The sequence below is a fragment of the Nasonia vitripennis genome, unplaced genomic scaffold (assembly GCF_009193385.2).
Source record: "Nasonia vitripennis strain AsymCx unplaced genomic scaffold, Nvit_psr_1.1 unplaced0095, whole genome shotgun sequence".
NCBI lineage: Eukaryota > Metazoa > Arthropoda > Insecta > Hymenoptera > Pteromalidae > Nasonia > Nasonia vitripennis.
Window position 1 is genome coordinate 5,001 of NW_022279874.1, and position 7,500 is coordinate 12,500.

Genomic DNA, 7,500 nt, shown 5'->3' on the forward strand with positions numbered 1-7,500 from the left:
TTAGACTTTTTCGAGCCTCCGAGAGAAAGCAATGCGTGTGGGGCGACTTAGACTTTTTCGAGCCTCCGAGAGAAAGCAATGCGTGTGGGGCGACTTAGACTTTTTCGAGCCTCCGAGAGAAAGCAATGCGTGTGGGGCGACTTAGACTTTTTCGAGCCTCCGAGAGAAAGCAATGCGTGTGGGGCGACTTAGACTTTTTCGAGCCTCCGAGAGAAAGCAATGCGTGTGGGGCGACTTAGACTTTTTCGAGCCTCCGAGAGAAAGCAATGCGTGTGGGGCGACTTAGACTTTTTCGAGCCTCCGAGAGAAAGCAATGCGTGTGGGGCGACTTAGACTTTTTCGAGCCTCCGAGAGAAAGCAATGCGTGTGGGGCGACTTAGACTTTTTCGAGCCTCCGAGAGAAAGCAATGCGTGTGGGGCGACTTAGACTTTTTCGAGCCTCCGAGAGAAAGCAATGCGTGTGGGGCGACTTAGACTTTTTCGAGCCTCCGAGAGAAAGCAATGCGTGTGGGGCGACTTAGACTTTTTCGAGCCTCCGAGAGAAAGCAATGCGTGTGGGGCGACTTAGACTTTTTCGAGCCTCCGAGAGAAAGCAATGCGTGTGGGGCGACTTAGACTTTTTCGAGCCTCCGAGAGAAAGCAATGCGTGTGGGGCGACTTAGACTTTTTCGAGCCTCCGAGAGAAAGCAATGCGTGTGGGGCGACTTAGACTTTTTCGAGCCTCCGAGAGAAAGCAATGCGTGTGGGGCGACTTAGACTTTTTCGAGCCTCCGAGAGAAAGCAATGCGTGTGGGGCGACTTAGACTTTTTCGAGCCTCCGAGAGAAAGCAATGCGTGTGGGGCGACTTAGACTTTTTCGAGCCTCCGAGAGAAAGCAATGCGTGTGGGGCGACTTAGACTTTTTCGAGCCTCCGAGAGAAAGCAATGCGTGTGGGGCGACTTAGACTTTTTCGAGCCTCCGAGAGAAAGCAATGCGTGTGGGGCGACTTAGACTTTTTCGAGCCTCCGAGAGAAAGCAATGCGTGTGGGGCGACTTAGACTTTTTCGAGCCTCCGAGAGAAAGCAATGCGTGTGGGGCGACTTAGACTTTTTCGAGCCTCCGAGAGAAAGCAATGCGTGTGGGGCGACTTAGACTTTTTCGAGCCTCCGAGAGAAAGCAATGCGTGTGGGGCGACTTAGACTTTTTCGAGCCTCCGAGAGAAAGCAATGCGTGTGGGGCGACTTAGACTTTTTCGAGCCTCCGAGAGAAAGCAATGCGTGTGGGGCGACTTAGACTTTTTCGAGCCTCCGAGAGAAAGCAATGCGTGTGGGGCGACTTAGACTTTTTCGAGCCTCCGAGAGAAAGCAATGCGTGTGGGGCGACTTAGACTTTTTCGAGCCTCCGAGAGAAAGCAATGCGTGTGGGGCGACTTAGACTTTTTCGAGCCTCCGAGAGAAAGCAATGCGTGTGGGGCGACTTAGACTTTTTCGAGCCTCCGAGAGAAAGCAATGCGTGTGGGGCGACTTAGACTTTTTCGAGCCTCCGAGAGAAAGCAATGCGTGTGGGGCGACTTAGACTTTTTCGAGCCTCCGAGAGAAAGCAATGCGTGTGGGGCGACTTAGACTTTTTCGAGCCTCCGAGAGAAAGCAATGCGTGTGGGGCGACTTAGACTTTTTCGAGCCTCCGAGAGAAAGCAATGCGTGTGGGGCGACTTAGACTTTTTCGAGCCTCCGAGAGAAAGCAATGCGTGTGGGGCGACTTAGACTTTTTCGAGCCTCCGAGAGAAAGCAATGCGTGTGGAGCGACTTAGACTTTTTCGAGCCTCCGAGAGAAAGCAATGCGTGTGGGGCGACTTAGACTTTTTCGAGCCTCCGAGAGAAAGCAATGCGTGTGGGGCGACTTAGACTTTTTCGAGCCTCCGAGAGAAAGCAATGCGTGTGGGGCGACTTAGACTTTTTCGAGCCTCCGAGAGAAAGCAATGCGTGTGGGGCGACTTAGACTTTTTCGAGCCTCCGAGAGAAAGCAATGCGTGTGGGGCGACTTAGACTTTTTCGAGCCTCCGAGAGAAAGCAATGCGTGTGGGGCGACTTAGACTTTTTCGAGCCTCCGAGAGAAAGCAATGCGTGTGGGGCGACTTAGACTTTTTCGAGCCTCCGAGAGAAAGCAATGCGTGTGGGGCGACTTAGACTTTTTCGAGCCTCCGAGAGAAAGCAATGCGTGTGGGGCGACTTAGACTTTTTCGAGCCTCCGAGAGAAAGCAATGCGTGTGGGGCGACTTAGACTTTTTCGAGCCTCCGAGAGAAAGCAATGCGTGTGGGGCGACTTAGACTTTTTCGAGCCTCCGTGCTCGCACATCACTCATTGACGCTCGCACATCACTCATTTGAGCTCGCACATTGCTCATTCGTGCTCGCACATCACTCATTCGTGCTCGCACATCACTCATTGACGCTCGCACATCACTCATTGACGCTCGCATATCACTCATTCGTGCTCGCACATTACTCATTGACGCTCGCACATCACTCATTGACGCTCGCACTTCACTAATTGGATCTCGCGTATCACTCATTCGTTCTCGCACATCACTCATTGTCGCTCGCACATCACTCATTGACGCTCGCACATCACTCATTTGAGCTCGCACATTGCTCATTCGTGCTCGCACATCACTCATTCGTGCTCGCACATCACTCATTGACGCTCGCACATCACTCATTCGTGCTCGCACATCACTCATTGACGCTCGCATATTACTCATTCTTGCTCGCACATCACTCATTCGTTCTCGCACATCACTCATTGACGCTCGCACATCACTCATTGACGCTCGCGTATCACTCATTCGTGTTCGCACATCACTCATAGACGCTCGCACATCACTCATTGACGCTCGCGTATCACTCATTCGTGCTCGCACATCACTCATTCGTGCTCGCACATTACTCATTGACGCTCGCATATTACTCATTGACGCTCGCACATCACTCATTCGTGCTCGCACATCACTCATTTGAGCTCGCACATTGCTCATTCGTGCTCGCACATCACTCATTCGTGCTCGCATATCTCTCATTCTTGCTATATAAATCTACATTATAACTGTCACTATCTACGACGAAATGTGATCACGTCAGGCGCGAAATATTATTACATAGGGATCGGTGCGAACGGCGGGAGCAGAAAATGATTAAATCAGTAAACTGAAACGTTTAGCTATCTATACGAAGATTGCTCGCATGCATTAACGAGATTCCCACTGTCCCTATCTACCATCTTCCGAACGGAAGAGCCCCGGGAGGGTCGCATTTCTGCCAGGGCAGTTGGGTGAACCCTGAGATTTCGGTATACTCATTCGTGCTCGCACATCACTCATTTGAGCTCGCACATTGCTCATTCGTGCTCGCACATCACTCATTCGTGCTCGCACATCACTCATTGACGCTCGCACATCACTCATTTGTGCTCGCGTATCACTCATTCGTGCTCGCACATCACTCATTCGTGCTCGCACATTACTCATTGACGCTCGCACATCACTCATTGACTCTCGCGTATCACTCATTCGTGTTCGCACATCACTCATAGACGCTCGCACATCACTCATTGACGCTCGCATATTACTCATTCGTGCTCGCACATCACTCATTGACGCTCGCACATCACTCATTTGTGCTCGCGTATCACTCATTCGTGCTCGCACATCACTCATTCGTGCTCGCACATTACTCATTGACGCTCGCATATTACTCATTGACGCTCGCACATCACTCATTGACGCTCGCACATCACTCATTGACGCTCGCACATCACTCATTTGTGCTCGCACATTGCTCATTCGTGCTCGCACATCACTCATTTGAGCTCGCACATTGCTCATTCGTGCTCGCACATCACTCATTCGTGCTCGCACATTGCTCATTCTTGCTCGCACATCACTCATTTGTGCTCGCGTATCACTCATTCGTGCTCGCACATTACTCATTGACGCTCGCACATCACTCATTGACGCTCGCACATTACTCATTGACGCTCGCATATTACTCATTCGTGCTCGCACATCACTCATTCGTTCTCGCACATCACTCATTGACGCTCGCACATCACTCATTGACGCTCGCGTATCACTCATTCGTGCTCGCACATTACTCATTGACGCTCGCACATCACTCATTGACGCTCGCACATCACTCATTCGTGCTCGCACATCACTCATTGACGCTCGCATATTACTCATTCTTGCTCGCACATCACTCATTCGTGCTCGCACATTACTCATTCGTGCTCGCATATTACTCATTGACGCTCGCACATCACTCATTGACGCTCGCACATTGCTCATTCGTGTTCGCACATCACTCATTGACGCTCGCACATCACTCATTGACGCTCGCACATTGCTCATTCGTGCTCGCACATCACTCATTCGTGCTCGCACATCACTCATTGACGCTCGCATATTACTCATTCTTGCTCGCACATCACTCAGTCGTGCTCGCACATTACTCATTGACGCTCGCATATTACTCATTCGTGCTCGCACATCACTCATTCGTTCTCGCACATCACTCATTGACGCTCGCACATCACTCATTGACGCTCGCGTATCACTCATTCGTGTTCGCACATCACTCATAGACGCTCGCACATCACTCATTGACGCTCGCGTATCACTCATTCGTGCTCGCACATCACTCATTCGTGCTCGCACATTACTCATTGACGCTCGCATATTACTCATTGACGCTCGCACATCACTCATTCGTGCTCGCACATCACTCATTTGAGCTCGCACATTGCTCATTCGTGCTCGCACATCACTCATTCGTGCTCGCATATCTCTCATTCTTGCTATATAAATCTACATTATAACTGTCACTATCTACGACGAAATGTGATCACGTCAGGCGCGAAATATTATTACATAGGGATCGGTGCGAACGGCGGGAGCAGAAAATGATTAAATCAGTAAACTGAAACGTTTAGCTATCTATACGAAGATTGCTCGCATGCATTAACGAGATTCCCACTGTCCCTATCTACCATCTTCCGAACGGAAGAGCCCCGGGAGGGTCGCATTTCTGCCAGGGCAGTTGGGTGAACCCTGAGATTTCGGTATACTCATTCGTGCTCGCACATCACTCATTTGAGCTCGCACATTGCTCATTCGTGCTCGCACATCACTCATTCGTGCTCGCACATCACTCATTGACGCTCGCACATCACTCATTTGTGCTCGCGTATCACTCATTCGTGCTCGCACATCACTCATTCGTGCTCGCACATTACTCATTGACGCTCGCACATCACTCATTGACTCTCGCGTATCACTCATTCGTGTTCGCACATCACTCATAGACGCTCGCACATCACTCATTGACGCTCGCATATTACTCATTCGTGCTCGCACATCACTCATTGACGCTCGCACATCACTCATTTGTGCTCGCGTATCACTCATTCGTGCTCGCACATCACTCATTCGTGCTCGCACATTACTCATTGACGCTCGCATATTACTCATTGACGCTCGCACATCACTCATTGACGCTCGCACATCACTCATTGACGCTCGCACATCACTCATTTGTGCTCGCACATTGCTCATTCGTGCTCGCACATCACTCATTTGAGCTCGCACATTGCTCATTCGTGCTCGCACATCACTCATTCGTGCTCGCACATTGCTCATTCTTGCTCGCACATCACTCATTTGTGCTCGCGTATCACTCATTCGTGCTCGCACATTACTCATTGACGCTCGCACATCACTCATTGACGCTCGCACATTACTCATTGACGCTCGCATATTACTCATTCGTGCTCGCACATCACTCATTCGTTCTCGCACATCACTCATTGACGCTCGCACATCACTCATTGACGCTCGCGTATCACTCATTCGTGTTCGCACATCACTCATAGACGCTCGCACATCACTCATTGACGCTCGCGTATCACTCATTCGTGCTCGCACATCACTCATTCGTGCTCGCACATTACTCATTGACGCTCGCATATTACTCATTGACGCTCGCACATCACTCATTCGTGCTCGCACATCACTCATTTGAGCTCGCACATTGCTCATTCGTGCTCGCACATCACTCATTCGTGCTCGCATATCTCTCATTCTTGCTATATAAATCTACATTATAACTGTCACTATCTACGACGAAATGTGATCACGTCAGGCGCGAAATATTATTACATAGGGATCGGTGCGAACGGCGGGAGCAGAAAATGATTAAATCAGTAAACTGAAACGTTTAGCTATCTATACGAAGATTGCTCGCATGCATTAACGAGATTCCCACTGTCCCTATCTACCATCTTCCGAACGGAAGAGCCCCGGGAGGGTCGCATTTCTGCCAGGGCAGTTGGGTGAACCCTGAGATTTCGGTATACTCATTCGTGCTCGCACATCACTCATTTGAGCTCGCACATTGCTCATTCGTGCTCGCACATCACTCATTCGTGCTCGCACATCACTCATTGACGCTCGCACATCACTCATTTGTGCTCGCGTATCACTCATTCGTGCTCGCACATCACTCATTCGTGCTCGCACATTACTCATTGACGCTCGCACATCACTCATTGACTCTCGCGTATCACTCATTCGTGTTCGCACATCACTCATAGACGCTCGCACATCACTCATTGACGCTCGCATATTACTCATTCGTGCTCGCACATCACTCATTGACGCTCGCACATCACTCATTTGTGCTCGCGTATCACTCATTCGTGCTCGCACATCACTCATTCGTGCTCGCACATTACTCATTGACGCTCGCATATTACTCATTGACGCTCGCACATCACTCATTGACGCTCGCACATCACTCATTGACGCTCGCACATCACTCATTTGTGCTCGCACATTGCTCATTCGTGCTCGCACATCACTCATTTGAGCTCGCACATTGCTCATTCGTGCTCGCACATCACTCATTCGTGCTCGCACATTGCTCATTCTTGCTCGCACATCACTCATTTGTGCTCGCGTATCACTCATTCGTGCTCGCACATTACTCATTGACGCTCGCACATCACTCATTGACGCTCGCACATTACTCATTGACGCTCGCATATTACTCATTCGTGCTCGCACATCACTCATTCGTGCTCGCACATTACTCATTGACGCTCGCATATTACTCGTTGACGCTCGCACATCACTCATTGACGCTCGCACATCACTCATTTGTGCTCGCACATCACTCATTGACGCTCGCACATCACTCATTGACGCTCGCACATTGCTCATTCTTGCTCGCACATTGCTCATTCTTGCTCGCACATCACTCATTCGTGCTCGCACATTACTCATTGACGCTCGCATATTACTCATTCGTGCTCGCACATCACTCATTCGTGCTCGCACATCACTCATTCGTGCTCGCACATTACTCATTGACGCTCGCATATTACTCATTCGTGCTCGCACATCACTCATTCGTGCTCGCACATCACTCATTGACGCTCGCACATCACTCATTGACGCTCGCACATCA